The sequence below is a fragment of the Callospermophilus lateralis genome, chromosome 5 (assembly GCF_048772815.1).
Source record: "Callospermophilus lateralis isolate mCalLat2 chromosome 5, mCalLat2.hap1, whole genome shotgun sequence".
Classification (NCBI taxonomy): Eukaryota; Metazoa; Chordata; class Mammalia; order Rodentia; family Sciuridae; genus Callospermophilus; species Callospermophilus lateralis.
The window spans coordinates 150,369,929-150,386,638 of record NC_135309.1 but is presented as its reverse complement, the minus strand read 5'-3'; the positions used below and the strand labels follow the sequence as shown (position 1 = coordinate 150,386,638).

The 16,710-nt window shown below is 37.8% G+C and overlaps 1 protein-coding gene across 1 annotated transcript in view; it reads left to right on the top strand.

Annotated features, from left to right (window-relative positions):
- Plcxd3 (phosphatidylinositol specific phospholipase C X domain containing 3) overlaps positions 1–16,710 on the top strand; it is a 133,364-nt gene that overhangs the window by 95,118 nt on the left and 21,536 nt on the right. The window lies entirely within an intron of this gene.

The following is a 16,710-nucleotide window of genomic DNA, read 5'->3' as shown; positions in this document are numbered from 1 at the left end:
CTCCTGTGTGCAGGGCTCTGAGTTCAGTGCTGTGAGGCATTCTAAAACTGGTAAGATGCCATTGTTTCTGTCAAGTATCAAGTAAGTTTGAAAAGTCAGGCACATACATGACCTAAATAAAATTAAAGAAAACTGAGAGGATTAAAGATCAAAGATTTTTAGAGGTGATTTAGAGGCAATAGAGACCTGGAAAGATTTTGTTTGGCTCTCAGAAAGGATGGTATAGTGACCGGCCAGATGGGTGGAGGTGGCTTCTAAGACTGAGAAAAAAACAAAAGAATGGAGACAAGAAATCCAGAGGACAAGAGAAGTCAGGGTTGGCCATAGTGGACTGATGTCAAAGGAATCTGGGAGATGGGTCTAGGCAAAGGGAAGGAAAAGATTATAGGACGCTAGTCTTAATTAAAGATGTATTAGAAAGATACTGAAGATGGATAGGCCAAATCAAAATCAGACCTTAGGTAGTAAAACTGACTGGATTACATAGGTTGAATAAAGAAGGTAGAAACTAAAGATGGCTACAAGTTCAAAGAGGGAAACAAAATAGGATGTCAGCAAGTGGTTGGGAACAAAGAGGAAAAAAGATGTCAACATAATGTGATTTCAGCTCTACCAACAGCCTGCCCTTTGGAATACTGGGGATACCATTCCCTGTATCATTCCGTATAAATGTGGAGTTGGACAATGGGCAGCCCTGCCCACTTAATCTCATGATTGCTCTTATTGCCATCAGTGTAAGGTAAAAATTTCAGGACATTGTTGTTTGTGTGTACCCTTATTACCCAGCTGGGAAATGCACAGAAGTCATCTACAGCTGCTGAGGCTCCCATAATGTGCCAGGCACATTTATGGTCTGCTTTTTCCATAAATTATATCCATTTAATCCTACCTACAACCTTTTAAGGTAGGCATTGTTAATCTATTAGAGATGCAAAATTGAGCCCGAGATGCATAGTACCATACTCAAAAATTCCAATATTAAATTAATACCATAGCTCATGAATTAAGATTATTATGTGGATTTGTTTGACTATAAGTCCAGTGCTTACTCTTGCAAATTACATTAAAGTGATATGACTTAGTACTGGGTACCTGTAATACATTATCTGTTTATCTTGGGAGGCAAAATCATGCCTCAGGGTTTGGAAAGATAAATTATGTGGAAGATAGGGTTGACAAAGTCATGAGAAGAGAAGGTCTGAGGTGTGTGTCTTTGCCTCCACAGAGCAAACCCAGGTGGGATGCTGGCATAGGAAGCCCTGGCATAGGATAATGGAACAGGAAAGAAACTTAGAGAGGTCCTCTTTGGCTCATGCCTAACTCCCTTTCAACCCTTTTTCAGCCAGTGCTGGGATCCATTCTAAATCTAGATCATTAGAACCACTAAAAGAGGAGGCTGGTTGATAAATTGAAAGGAAGCTCCAGAAAGCAAACCCTTTTCCCAATCCTGGGTTTGGCAAACTGGAACATGCTAATGAAGACTATTAAAATGAAATTCCTGGATTCCACCCCCATAGATTCTGATTCAACAGTCTGTGACTCAAAGTTTTTGTATTTTTAACAGACTCCAGTGAGATTCACTTTGAGTAGCCCTGCTCACATCTGCAGACAAGCTGTACCTCAACCTGGGCTTAGTCAGTCTGAGTCAACCTCAAGATTTATCAGTGCCCTCCTTTCCAGGCTCAGATAGTTCTTTCTTAAATTGAAGCTATGACTCCTCTACCATGGAGCCTGCCAGATTTCAGTTCATCTCTGATTGTTTTGTCCCAAACAGAGCTTCCCATCAAAGATTTCCAAAAAGTAGACCTCTCCTGTTGGCATCTTCTCTTTCACGTCACTTAGTTTGATCCTAGGATTTTTGTGCTGATAGGAAGAGGCAAAGTCTCCTTTAGAGGAATTGTTTGTGCCCTTGAGCTAGGAAAAAATGTGTTCATTTCCATGGAAGAAGCCTTAATAACTTCCAGACTTAGTATCTCTCACGAAAGCCATTAACATGGCTGCACTTTGCATCCCAACTGCCTCGCCAAGCTGATTTCACAGTATGAAGAAGGGGGAGATTTTTATGTAACAACTTGCAACCATGAGGCTTTGTGACAGAAAGGTAATTTCAGTCTGGTTCTTCTGAGGTATGGTAGGAAAAGGCTTGTCTGTAATTCTTTTGGTTTTAGCAGTGTTTGACCCAAGAATTTTTGAAAGAAGTATGCACATAAAAGCTCTTTCGCTTTCATTTGGCCACTGTTGTACAGGTAAATACATAAAGGAACTTTTTATTATCTGTATTAGGGGAATAAAAGATTGGAGGGGTTTCCAAGCTTCTGGGAAGTCAGATCCATAAAGTGCATGGTGAGCGTGTATGGGCATGAGAGGGAGAGAAAATGCACACATTTTTCTAATATGAGATATAGATTCACTCACCTTAGTATACCCTTCCGGATCTGTTCTATGTAGAACTGTGGGGCCAACAGAGTTCACTGTCTTAAAAACACTACCCTAGTATGTAACTAGAATGTATACAGCTAGTACTCATAAAACATTGAGAAGAAGTAGGTTGATGGAGCATAGAGAGAACAAAGATGACAAGTGTCCAGGAAACCAAGATATTTAAGTAGGTGGTAACAATATTTGGGTACTTAAGTCACCAGCTAAGGGGAGAGGGAGATTTGTTTGATCATGACACAATCATGATCAGTAGATGAGTAAGAAAGAGGTGTCTGATTCCAGAATTCAAATGGACCATCTCAGCTCACACTCTGAGGCCATGAGGAGGAGGAGGCCTTCAGACCACCTCTTTCCTTCCGCTCTCTGCAGGCAGGGCTCCTGAGGAGGTCACCTGCCCATCCAGCTTAAAAAAAATAAAAAAATTATCCAAGGAGCAACAATTCCATTATGAAGATAACTTTTTTCTTTTAAACTGTAGAGAGAGATGTCATAGAAGTTCTATAATCCCTAAGAAAAAGATCTCCAGGTGGAAAGGTCTAGTGGAATGTCCCAGGTTGAATACAGATACAGCGAGGACACTCACTGAGGGCCGTGGGATGACCCAGTGCGAGGAGGCAAGAAAGAACTGAAAAGGATTGGGGTTCAGGTTGGGTGATTTGGTGGAAAGTTTAAAGAAGTAGAGCTCCTCTTTAGATCAGTGTCAGAAAGTAAGGACGATTCTACAACTGGGTATCTTGATAAGTCTTATCACAGGCCAGATCAAAACTGAACTCTAATTGGTGAAGAAGTCATTGTCACTCGTCTTGGTTAAGAGAGCTACATGTTTGGAACAGTGTCTTTTTTCTGTGCTTAAACAAAAATAGGTCCAGCTTTTTTTAAAAAAAAAAAAAAAAAAAAAAACCCATATATTCTATATGATGATTCAGAATGACCTTATCTGAGGAGGGCGTTCTGAGAAATTGTTATGTCCAACAAGTGACTAGAATGACCTGATTGTGAGTATCAGGGCAGTTTCTCATGGTCAGGGGCTATTGCTACTTTCATTTAGTTTGAAACCTTTTACATGTTAAGCTTCCCATGTGCTTTTTGTGTGTTTCTTTATTATTTTGTTAAAATAAATAATGTGATAATGGTATCAAAAGTCAGTTATGAATGTAGCTCTTTCTATTTTTGTGGTTCAGTTTTGGAGCGCTGAATTCAGAGAACAACTGAGGCTATGTCTAACTCAAAAGCCTAGACCATTCTGATAATAGGAGAATGATAATAAGAGAGAATGTACCACAACCTGGAGGTTGCCTACTAAAAATGCAAACTCTTTTTATTGAGCCATATTGAGAATCAACTTGACTTTCTTTTTCTGTGATCTTAAATTTCTCCCTACATCTTTGGATGACTCTGGGAATTGATTGATAGGTATAGAGAATTCCAGTTAGAGGGGATTGAGAAGTTGTGTGTGGATGGGAAAGAAATGTGAGAACATGGCTCTTTGTAAAAAGAATTTCTGATCCTTTAAGATTTGTGAACATTCCAACTTCCTTCCAGGGAGGTTTCATAACTTGCTCAGAGTACAAAGTAGAAGATAGGATGGCAGAGTATCATATTTACAACGGAATCATTTTGTTACCAGGGCTTGTTTGAATGAATGACTCTTAAGGCTTGTAATCCAGATGTTTGTTTTGCGTGTACTTGGTAGATACAACTTTGGGTGACTGATCTACTGATTATCAAGGTGATCTTGAGAAGTATCAAAGTTTGGTTGGGTGAGGTGATATAAACCAAGTTCTCTCCACCAAAGGTAAAGGGACTAGGAATTGCTTTAAATGTACCCTCCTAATCAAATTGTTAAATAAATCTCCAAAAACTTATCAACAACATGGTAGGCAATGACAGTTCAGCTTTTAACGGAACCATATTCAGTGGAAAAATGTTTTCTTCACTAGTAATTTCAATATAAAAACAACAGCAAAAAGCTGGAAAGAGAAATTTTTCTCAGAATATCAGACCTTGGAGGATTTTAGAAGAAAATACTGCTTGCATTGCCTGTAGACATGAATATTTGGCTTCATTGATTAGAGCACAAATCTTTTGGCTCTTGCTCTGTGTGTCTGGGATTGTAGCCTATTGCTAATTAGCTTATTTTAAAGTACTAAAAATAATTAGATGAGAATAGCTAGAAACTTGCTTGTCATAATTAATTTTTTTTTGCCGAAATCACAAGTATAGCTTGAATTTTTGCTTTAAAATATTCCTTCCTCCCACCCCCTCATCACTTATTTCCCTGTGGCCTCAGCTGTTAAAAGAAAAAAAGCTTACAAGTTCTTTCAAAGGCTGTGACATCCTATCTGGAAGAAGCAGTATGTGGCAGTGAGACCATAATGTGTGATTTCATTAGTGAATGCTAAAAGCACAGGCTGCCCTTTGGAAATGTATGTGAGCTCTAGTCAGCAAATTCATTGTGTGGTTGCTAGTTGACTGAATATCAAATAGAAAAGCCATTGCCTGTGTTATTTAACTCACTTTAAAAAATGAACCAGTCAAGAAAACAAATAACATAACAAAGCTACCAATAGCTATTTATGAATGTAAATCTTTCTATTTGCATGGTTCATTTTTGGAGGTCTTAATTCAGGTTGCCTGTTTTTCCAAATAAAATACTTGCACAAATTAGATTGTAATGAATAGATTATAGGGAAACTTAATGGAGTATGTATTCAACCGGAATTCACTCTCTTAATAGAGACCATGCGAAGATTTAGGAGAGACCTGGTGGATCTGTTTCTAAGCAGACTGGAAGCTTAGTTTTATTTATCTTACATTTACATTTACCAGCTAGTTGTTAAAGGGTTATGTGATGGATCTGACACAAACAGAGCAGATTGCCACGGGCATCCTTGTCTGTGTCAACATGACAGGAGAATTTCACATACTTGCACACACACCATTCAACACCTTGCCCATGTACCCCCAGGCCAGTAGCTCCCAAAGGAACATGGTCCAGGACTATTGTATCTGATCAAGATTGAGTAGTTCCTTAGTGCCATGAGCAATGATATTTTCATGTCTTCATGACATGGGCTGTGTATAAAAAGGCTATTTCAATAGTACCCCCATTTGCTTGCTAGTCCAACTAACACAGGTGGTCAGATTGAGACTGACAAATATGTGTGTGTGTGTGTGTGTGTTTTCAAAAGGATGAAAGAAATGTAATGAAAATAAGTAGTAAAACCTATTCTTCTCTCTCCACCTGTAAAATTGCATTTCTTTCTTCCTGCTCATAAAGTAAAGAAGAATTTTATCTGCTGGGTATTCCTATCACCCAGTTGAGCATGGAGATGATGGTCTCCTGAAAATGCTTAAATACCCACTGTGGTACTTTCTCTCCTAGGTTCATGATTGTTTGAGAGCATGCATTTATATTCTCTCCATTGCTCTGGACCCCATGTTCCCTTTTAGTGTTTTATCTGAGGGATTTCTTTGGTAGTATAGCTGTTAAAGTTTGTTGCTTCCAACACTGTATGGTTTATATTTGTGATTTTTTTTCTTTCTTTGACTCTTGTTAACAATTCAGAACTAATGAATGTCGGGTGTAGAAGGAAAGAATGCAACATAGTCACTTGATGACTGTGATAATACTCATGCTTTTTAATTTTTTTATTATTCTAGTTGTAGGCAGACAACATGCCTTTATTTTATTTGTTCATTTTATGTGGTGCTAAGGAAGTGCTAGGCAAGTGCTCTGCCACTGAGCTACAGTCCCAGCCCTGATATTTATGCTTTGATTTCTATAATTTCTATTATTCAAAGTAGGCTAAAGTATTTTTTCCCCTAGGTCTCAAGACTCTTTCGGTTACCCAAGGACAGAAACAATAATCTATCCATTTATTGAGTCAACCATCACTCAACCAACAAGAACATGTAAAGAATGTGCTGAGGACTTAGAACAGGGATAAGAGAAGCATGATGTAGTATCTTGTGAAATTTTGCCTCAGGATCTTTGTCCTTGAGTTCTAGGATATTCTCCTTGAGGTATGAGATTTATAGAAGAGACTGAGATGTTGACCTGTAGATAATATATCCCCCAGGGCTTAAAAGAAAGATGACAAAACTGACTCCTCTAAAATCTCAGGACAATGCACTGACATTTCCTGCCCCTTCCTTTTCTTCAAAACATTGTAATTTGGGGTCCAAATATTGTGAGTGCATCTATTTTCTCCACTCGGTTGTGATCCACTCTTATGTTTGTCTAATCTTTGGCCATTGAACATAGTAAAAAGCATTTTTTTCTATGAAGGAAAATTGTTCTTGGTTGGGGGAACATTTCTAGATAGTAAGGTTCAGACTAGGTCAACAAGCAAGAGTTCTGTGAGGATTTGAAAGACCCAGCTCTCTCTCACACACGCACGCGCACGCGCGCGCACACACACACACACACACACACACACACACACATGCACTTTGTGTGACTTATTGGTATTAGTAATAGCTTCTGTAAGAGAGGGGAGAACAAAGAATTGGGCAAAAAGACCAGTTTTCTACCACAAAATCCAGAAAGTTCCCCGAGAAAATCTGATAACTGCATGCTACACATTTAATATTTTTAAGTTTGAGGTGGAAAACTATGTTTTTAGATTTGACATTCTGTCCTACACAACTTATATGCCAAGATACAGTCTTTGATTATCAAGTGAAGCACATTCCTTCCTTTGTTGAACTAACATGACAATGAGGGAGCCACAGTGGAGACTTCTGAAGGACACCCTGAGAAGCACATTTTGACAAGTGGGGTTGGCCTGCTTGCTGTTTTTCCCTTTCTTCTTTCTCAGTTTTGCAGTGAGAAGGGAAAAATTTTTAGCACTTGGCAAAAGGGTAGTGCAGGAAGTCCCAGCTGTTCTGGCCCCGGCTGTCTCTGAGATCTAATAATACAGGGTGGGAATAGCGCCTTTCACTAAATAACACACACATTTTAGTTGTTTTAATTTTCCTGCCAATTAGACTTTTTAGATGTCAAGTGCATCTCCAGGCATCTTCTGTGACAGTTTAGTATTCTCTGATAAGGAAGCCTAAGGCAAAGGGTGATTTTTCAATTGGCAAATAAAATGGGAAAAGAAAGGTTGCTCATACATTATCACAGAAAAATACATGCACACATTTTTGTTTATGGAAACATGAAGTCACATATTAATGTTAGCATTGATTGTAGTAAAGGATGATTAAGAGACTGGGAATCAGAATATTTAGCCTAGAGCAAAGTTTTGAAGTCTTGGCACGATCAATACCTGAAACAGGATGATTGTTTTGGGAAGATGTCTTCCACATTGTGGGGTGCTCATCAGGCGTCGGTGTCTTCTGCTCAGTGGATTCTAGTATTGCCTTCCCCCAGTCATGACTGTGAAAAATGTCTTCAGACATTGCCCAGTCCTCCCCACCCAAGAGAGAGGGTGCACTGGCCTAAAGCTGCCTGGGAACAAAAGATCTTGCGACATTAATTTACTTTTCCTAGAGGTTAATTTCTTGTTACACAGATGAGACCAACTGCCCTGGGGTTAGGGAAACATAAAAGAACCAGCTATATGGCTTGTTTTCTGTTTTAAAAGCATAACAGAACTTTACACCTTTAATGTCTGCTATTACCTTCCTCTTAGTCATCTGGGGAATTTACTCAACTAGCCAAGTAATGCTGAAGCAATTTTCAGAATAATTTCAGGGGGTGCAGGGTGGTGGTAGTGGTAAATCCTTTTCCTTCAAGGTGAATTGGTTTCTGAAACAAGCTAAATTCATTCAGATCCATGTTCAGTAAACAAGATAGGTAGCAAAGCTGATGATGAAGTCAAAACCCAGTGGAGCAGTAATGAGATTGATTTTTCACCTGTGCTTCATGAACTAACCCCAAAGTCAATCCTAATAGAAGAGTCATAAACAGACTTTGAATCATTCTGCCATGAAGGGGGTAGTCAGCAGATAGCTCCATGGGTCACTATTCTGAATGATAGCTCACTTTCAGTTTTTAAGTTTTGGGCTGTTATAATAGCATCTCACTTCTTTAGAGTCAAACCTCATAGAATAAAAAAATAGAAAAGGAAACTTTCTAGGTTCTTGAAAAAAATATTTTTCTTTGGATTTATTTATCATTATTTGTATTTCTTGGGTCAAATAGATATTTACAGAGTTTTTTCAGTCTACACAAAGTCTGCACTTCAAAATGACCAAGACATGGTCTCTGGTTCCCAAGGAGGTTACTTTCTAGGGGAAGGAAGATACAAGTTCATAACTTTTTTTTTTTCAGTCTAGTGTGGTCAATGCTAAGGTAAATCATAACCAGATGTTCATTTGATTTTTTTCAACAACACTTCCATTTAAAAACTGTGTAACCTAGAATTCACTTAATTTCTTCTCGCTTTAGTTTCCTGCTCTGCATAGTACAGGTATCAACAAGTCTTTGTCCCCTCTTCTAGCATCAATACACTGATTCTATGGTAATACTGATAGTTTCTTTGAACATAGGTGTTACAATATTTTATAAAGAAAATCTGATCTAATAATATCTAAATACATTGGTTTCATTCAAATCATTATCAAAACAGGAAGAGAACCAATTAGACACTTATGAAGACCAAATATTGACAAATCTGACTTATTTTTAAATAATGATTATAAGCCAAATGAATTGTTCTTACTTTTTTCTTCCTGAACTATACAGAGTTAAAATGATCTACATGTAGTCTTGATTGACTAGGAATTGTGGTATCTTAGGAATGGCATGCAGATGGAAAATGAAGTAAAAAGTAAAATACCTATATTCAAAGCTTAACTTATAAATCCTTTTTGATTTAAATTGCATTATTGTAAAACATATGAGTGACATGTGTGATCTCAGGTTATAATCTGTATGACTTTCAGGAGGTCAGATTCTGACTTTAATATACTCATTTGCAATATACAGAGATTGGAATTGGAAATAATACATTTTGAATGACTGAATTAGACCCAACAAATATATTCTCGTTGTCCTCCTAACAACTGAATGGTGCATAAATTTTCCATTTTACATATGGAAAAATGAGGCTTATCTTGCCTAATCTCAACAGCATCTCTTTTTCTGACAGCTGTATTTCTTTATTCCAAGGAGGAAAGACTAGCTATAATTAATGAATGGTTGAGATACCTGTCTTTCATGAGGTTGTTGACAGGTTGGTTAGCTGGGCAATGTTGACCAAAGCACTGCTCTGAGAAAGACACTTGTAGTCATTAGCCACATTTCTGTTATTTAAATACATCAACCATCTCAGCAGATTCTATTGCAAGTGAGCATATGTCCATCTCGGGATTAGGTCAAGAATGTCTGCATACACGTGGTTATTATAATAAAACTGAAAATGTTTCATTAAGTCGCCTCTAGGATCTCTGTCACCCATGGAAAAAAATTGTTGTGGCTGGTAATTGTGCAGCTAATTCCAGCAGCCAATGGTGGACCCCTGGGATGAGTGTTTTTTCCATACTCCTCTGCAGCCTGTCCTGTTTGCCATGTATCTTATGATAACAACATGCTGCCCTCCAGATGGCATGGCCTAGCGAGTCTTCCCAGCTCAGCCCATGAGCAGACACCTGGGAAGGAGAAATATGTTTCTGATCTCTTGGGGTCACTTCATCAGGAGGTTTTGGTAAGAGTCCATATTTTGTTTTCAGTAAGTATTCATAACACAAAGGTTTACTCACACATAATACTGTATAAGGTGGATTAAAATGAGAGGCCATTCTTTTTTTATAAGCAGGGATCCACATAGTTTGGGAACTATGAATCCTCAATGACCAGAAGCTCAGTATTTGCATTAAAGAATAAGTAAAGAGAGCGAACTAAAATTTAGCTAATAACAAGATTTGATAATTAATGATGCCTGTGCTCTTAGATCAGCACTCATGAAATGACTTGTCTAAAGTCACCTTGCTAATTTTTGCCTAGAATGAAAAATCCTGTAATCACCCCAGTTGTTTTCTCCACTGACATGAAGCCATCTCCTAGTAGCACCATCAAGCATTGCACTTCTTATGATGTTATGAGGCTTAGATTTGTTGGGGGGAGAATAGCTTGGTTGCACAAACTACCATTTCATATATGTTAAAATAGAAGGCAAAGTAAGCCACTTGATATAAAAAAAAGATGCTAGTGATAAGATAAGCAATCCCTGATGTGTATTGAGCAGAAGTTAATTTCTTCTTCTCTTAATATCATCTTCATCTGTCCTAAAAATTCAGTCTAACATTCCCTGTGCTCATTCACTGTGAAACCAGAATATTGTCCTATGTGAAACACACTCTCGTGACTAGAGCAGCTTGAATGGAGTAGGAGACATGATTAGGTGAATGAAAGCAAATATGTTCCTTTCCTTTACATGTATATGGTCCATATCAGAGTAGTTGAAGGAAAATACCTTGGCATGGTTTCCTAGTTCCACTTCAGGAGTGGCAGGGAAAGGGTGGAGCATAAGTAGACATTAGTATTCCATGACAGATGGAGAACCAAAAACAGGTGGAGCTTCAGGTTGAAGCAGGAGCATGAAGGTTGGAATAAAGTTGGACTACAGTGTAATTTTTTCAGAAGATCCTTATGTGAGTTCAAAGTGTGCTAGAATACATCATCCTCATTCTGGTTGGGAAAGTGTTGTTCCAGGTGCTATGTATTTCTTTGTGGCTCTGTGCATTTGAAAATATGATATCTAAAGACAGAAGAATCATTTACCTCATGCATTCCAGATGTTGGGTTAGGAGCTGTGATTTATACAACTTCACATATCTGTCATAGATCTGAGAGACCATCTCTTCTCCATCCTTGATAGTGTCCTGGGGTTAGGATACTGTTAAGAAAGGGAAGAAATTGTAAAACAGTAAGATTTGTCCTGGAGTACACAGAAACACAGTTGGAATGTCAAAATCATGTTGTGCTGTATCCTGAGAGACTTATTTCTTTAGTCACAGAGAACTGCAAGTACCTGGAAGTAAGATAAACACAGAGTGCCTTCAGGAAACTGCAAGTGGTTCTGTACACTGAAACAGTATTTGGAATTTAGCAAATGATTGGTCTAGAGAAGGAAACACCAGAGCATATCATGTAGACTCTTTCTTGTATTTCATACCAAGTTGAAGAAGAAGAAGAAGAGGAGGAGGAGGAGGAGGAGGAGGAGGAGGAGGAGGAAGAGGAAGAGGAAGAGGAGGAGGAGGAGGAGGAGGAAGAGGAGGGAAAGAAAGAAAGAAAGGAAGAAGAAAGAAAGAAAAGAAAGAAAGAAAGAAAGAAAGAAAGAAAGAAAGAAAGAAAGAAAGAAAGAAAGAAAGAAAAGGAAAAGCTTCCCTGAGAATACTGGGAGATAATTAAATGGTTATATACAAAGAAATAATATGATCAGATTTGGATTTTGGATTTTGGAAAGGATTTTCCAGACCCAAGTGTCCTGTGGAGCAGGGACTTTGTGTATCTTTTCTCCCTAAGATCTAGGCACATAATAGGTAGTCCATGTATATTTGTCACTGAGTGAGGCCATGGTAGTAGTTTAGGTATTATATGCTAATAGACTAAACTAACATGTGGCAGTGAGGATGTCATGAGGTGAATCGAGATTCTGAATATGTTGGTGGGTATCTGCAGCAGGAGGAGAATTCACTTGTGGCAGGGATTGAGGAGGGAAGGGATTCAAGGAATCAAAATAAGGACAGGTTTCTGGCATATGGCACTTCTGATCCCTTTTACTGAGGCCAGAAACATTAAACACAGAGCAAGTTGAGGGAGGAAAGATGGCAGGTTACATCAATATCCGGATTTTGAGATGTTTTGGGGACATTTGAGTTCTGATTTAAATAAGGCATCCTGGATTGAAGATTTCTATTTCCTAGGGTCCAGAGAGATGTCTGTTTACAAAATAGTTTGCAAGGAAAGCTGTGGGAAGAGTGAAATCACTGAGACAGGAAATGAGAATCCAAAAAGAAGTGGATGGAAGTTTGTCTGACAATCACCAATATTTTAGGCTTGGGCAGAACAAAAGTTGTAGTAGAAAAACAGAGGAGCTAGTGGTGGGAAGAAAACAGAAAAAGGGTTGGAAGGAAATAGGAAAAGGCTGGCAGGATTATGGCTTCTTAGAATCCAAATGACATTACTTAAAGAAAGTACATATCTTCCAGATGCAGAAAATGTAAAGATAACAGAAACAGTCCTTCTCTGGAGAAGTGCCGCAGTCTCTGGCTGGGCACAAATCACGAGCCACTCACAACTTGTAGATTCAAACAGCAATTCTTTATTCCCGATCTCACACCGGCCTTCTACAAACACGTTCTGGGGAAATCCACGTTCTCTGCCCAAATCCACTACTCCACTGGGCTTCTGTCTCCCAAAATATACTGTCTGACCCTAAGAACTCAAGAGGAACTCAGGCAGCAGGATACGCCCTATTCTAAACGGGGAACACCCTAATCTCATATTATGCTAAACCAGGAACACCCTAAACACGGATCCGCCCTGGTCCTTGAGCAAGGTCACCTTACATGCAATGTAGCTGCAAAATGTCCTATTTCCATGAGTCCTTCCACTAAAGAAACATGGGGGTACGCTGGCAAGGAAATTGTCATACCTACTTGGCTGATGGCTCCCAGCAGAGAAGTTCAAAAATTCTAGTGAGACAGGAAAGTAGATAATTCAGAACCATTAACATCCATAGTAGACAAATAAGGAATTGCTGAGGTCCAGAAGAAAAAGTGTCTCTACCAATCCCGCCACTCCTAAGGCTCCAAACAAAACAAACTCAGAAGTAGAAGAATCCTGAACAACTGTTTTCCAAGCAAGTGGTTTTATAACATAGCATAACTGTATTTTACCTGGTAATTTATTATCTGTTTCCCTTCAATAAAAGGGAAGGTCCACAAAATTCATTAAAGGCATTATTTTTTGTCTTTTGCTCACTCTTGTATCCCTAGTCCTAAAAAAAAAAAGTCTGACATGTACTATATGCTCAGTAAATAATTGTTGCATGCATAAAATGCCAATCATACAACTGATATGACCTCAAACCATATCCTAGATAAGCCTATTTATGTAGAATTCCTGATATAAATTTGTTTTCTTGCATTTGGCTTTCTCCCTTTCAAACTGAGGGCTCAAAATACTGGTTTGGGATGAATGTTCCATTATGTAATGCTTTAATTAACCAAGAGTTCACTGTGTTATGCTGATTATCCAACACCTCCAGTAGTCTTCTTAGCTATGATATTCATTATCCTTAAATCATGAGATAAAATTTTCTTGCTTTGTAAAATACAAATCTCTTTCAGATAAATCCAATTTTGGAACATCTGGTACAGCCAGTGATAAAATGATGGGTCATCCTTCAAACTAACCCCATTCATTTAGAACCCTCCTAGAAAATTACTTGAAACTTAAAAATATTCCTATACTCCAAAGAGAGTGATTTTTTTTTAATGTCTCATTTTAAGCTTTCTAAACAAAGTATTTTTCAGCTGTCAAGAACTGTTTAGATATGTGTTTGATTTTTACTTGGATAACTCAAAGATAGCTAGATCTTTAAAAAATTCAGACTTTATTAGTGAAGATTTCCAACTAGAGAAAGAATGGATTGCTATCTTATTTCAAACAAGTACATTAAGAAACATGGTTGAGACTTAAGACTGAGCTAATTATCATTCATTCATTTCTCGAAGAGCATCTGCTTCTGCCAGAATTTGCTAGATATTGCCAATTGATTTAAAGTTAAATAAGATACTGTTCCTGTTCTCACAAACCCAGGGATTTCCAGGAAACTTTTACAAAGTGATTTTTAATCAGAGAACTAAATAGAGTAGAAAATTTTCCAGATGAAAATTATAACTCTTGAAATAGAAGGAATACATATATATGAAATAGGAAAGGATATTTGTGTTCAAGATGTTTAATGAATATTAAACCTAAGTTTATATGTGTACAATCCAGATGAAGAGCTAAGAGTCTGAAAGAGATCAGATGATGCAGTCCATTGTATGCTGAGCCTTTCAATTCACAAAGGAAATAGTTTTCTATTTCTTAATTTCAAGTGACATGAACATTGGGAGGGAGTATCTATGGCAATTACCTCACTGAGACCAGTTTTATCATAAACCAAGTTCATTGATTAAAATTCTCAGGACTGGGCCATTGTTGGTGCATTAGTCAGTCTTCTGTCACCATGACTAAATGCCTGAGGTGATCAATTTGTAATAAAGAAAGGTTTATTTGTGGCTAACATTTCTGGAGTCTTTGAGTCATTTGGATTCATTGCTTTTAGGCCTGTGTTGAGACAGAATGCCATGGCCAGGAGTATATAGTAGAGAAAAACTTCCCACTTTTTTTTTTTTTTTTTTTTTTTGTAGCTGGGAAGCAGAGACAGAAAGGGGCCAGGGTCTTGATATACTCTTCCAAGGCATGCCCCAGTGACCTAACTTTCTTCCATTAGGTCCCACCTCTCAAAGGTTCCACCATCTGCTAATAGTGCCAAACTGAGGTCAAAACACATGGGCAATAAACGGGTAGATCCAAACTACAATAGTTGTTAAACAACTATTGTTAAACAACTATTGTAGGCCTTGTTGAGCTTCATAAACTTACATATATCAATGCTATAATAGATAAATTAAGTAAGAAGTATGTAGATCTTTAATGAAATAGTCTCCATGAAATGTAATATTCACCAAAACATTGCATCATTGTGTTCTTTTCTCAGATATTTCCTCAAAAAAAAAAAAATGGCATGTTTCTCACACATTTCAAAACTGAAAAGAGAAGTCTGGGAATTGAGTAATACGAATTAATTGAAAAACAATACAAGTCAGTCTTAGCAATATGCAGTGGCATCATCATTAGCATTGCTTGTTCCTTAAATGAATAAGCAGCCGAGCTCATTCATTAAATGAATGAGTGAACAAGAACTCTACTGCCCTGATATGAGGGAGAATCATGGGATTTGACTTGGATGTTTGTGGTTCCCTTTATAGTAGTGGTGTCATTTTTAAAATGTGAAAACTCAGGGCTGCAAACTGAAGGGCAGTTTTGCAAAGCTGGACCTAGACTTCAGCCCTTGGGGCTTAGTCCAGTGGCTCCTTTCCACTGTATGACTCTTCTCATGACTCATATAGTCTCTTTGAACTGTCCTTGTTCTACCAAGAGAATGTAGAGAGCGAGATGAGAACTGCTCATCTCTTGTATGCACTAAAGTCTACTGTGGCTCAGGCCCTTCTGCCAGGTCTGGTAATAAGATAATGGACCAAAGGAAACAGGAATCCTACTAGCCTGAAGCTCACACTCCCATGGAACAGACATATTAATAAAGTCATGCTGAGGTGAAATGGCAAATCACAGGAAGTAGTAAGTGGGAAAAGAGCATGGCCCAATGAAAGTCGCATATCAGAGGGCCCGAAAGAATCAGGATATATTCTAGTCTGATTGGTTTGTCGTCTTAAAAATTGAAGAGCTGCAAAACTACTCTAAGATTTTATTTCACTCCCGTCAGAATGACAGTTATCAATAATATGAGCAACAATAAGTGCTTTTGAGGATGTGGGGGAAAGGTACACTCATACGTTGCTGGTGGGACTGCAAATTGATGCAACCATATGGAAAGCAGTATGGAGATTCCTCAGAAAACTCAGAATGAAAACACCATTTGACCCAGCTATCCCACTCCTCAGTTTATATCCAAAGGACTTAAAATTAGCATAGTACAGTGACACAGCCGCATCAGTGTTTATAGCAGTGCAATTCACAATAGCTAAGCTACGGAACCAATGTAGGTGCCCTTCAACAGATGAATGGATAAAGAAAATATGATGTGTATATATCACATTTATTAAATTAGATATATATCTATATATAATGTTCAACATAAATTATATATTAAATATATATTTAATATAAATATATACTTTTAATATAAATTATATATATATCAATTTAAGAAGGCATACTTAACCTGATTTACATCTATCACATTATCTATGCATATATATACATTCATATATATATACATTCATATATATATATATATATATATATATATATGATGAAATATTACTCAGCTTTAAAAAAAATAAAATATGGTATTTACCAATCAATGGATGGAACTGGAAAATATCATGCTAAGCTAAATAATCCAACCCCCCAAAACCAAAGGCCAAATGTTTGTTTTCTCTAATATGCAGATGCTATTTCATATTAAGTGGAGGACAGTTTGGAAGAATAGTTACTTTAGGTAGTGGGAGTGAAGGAGG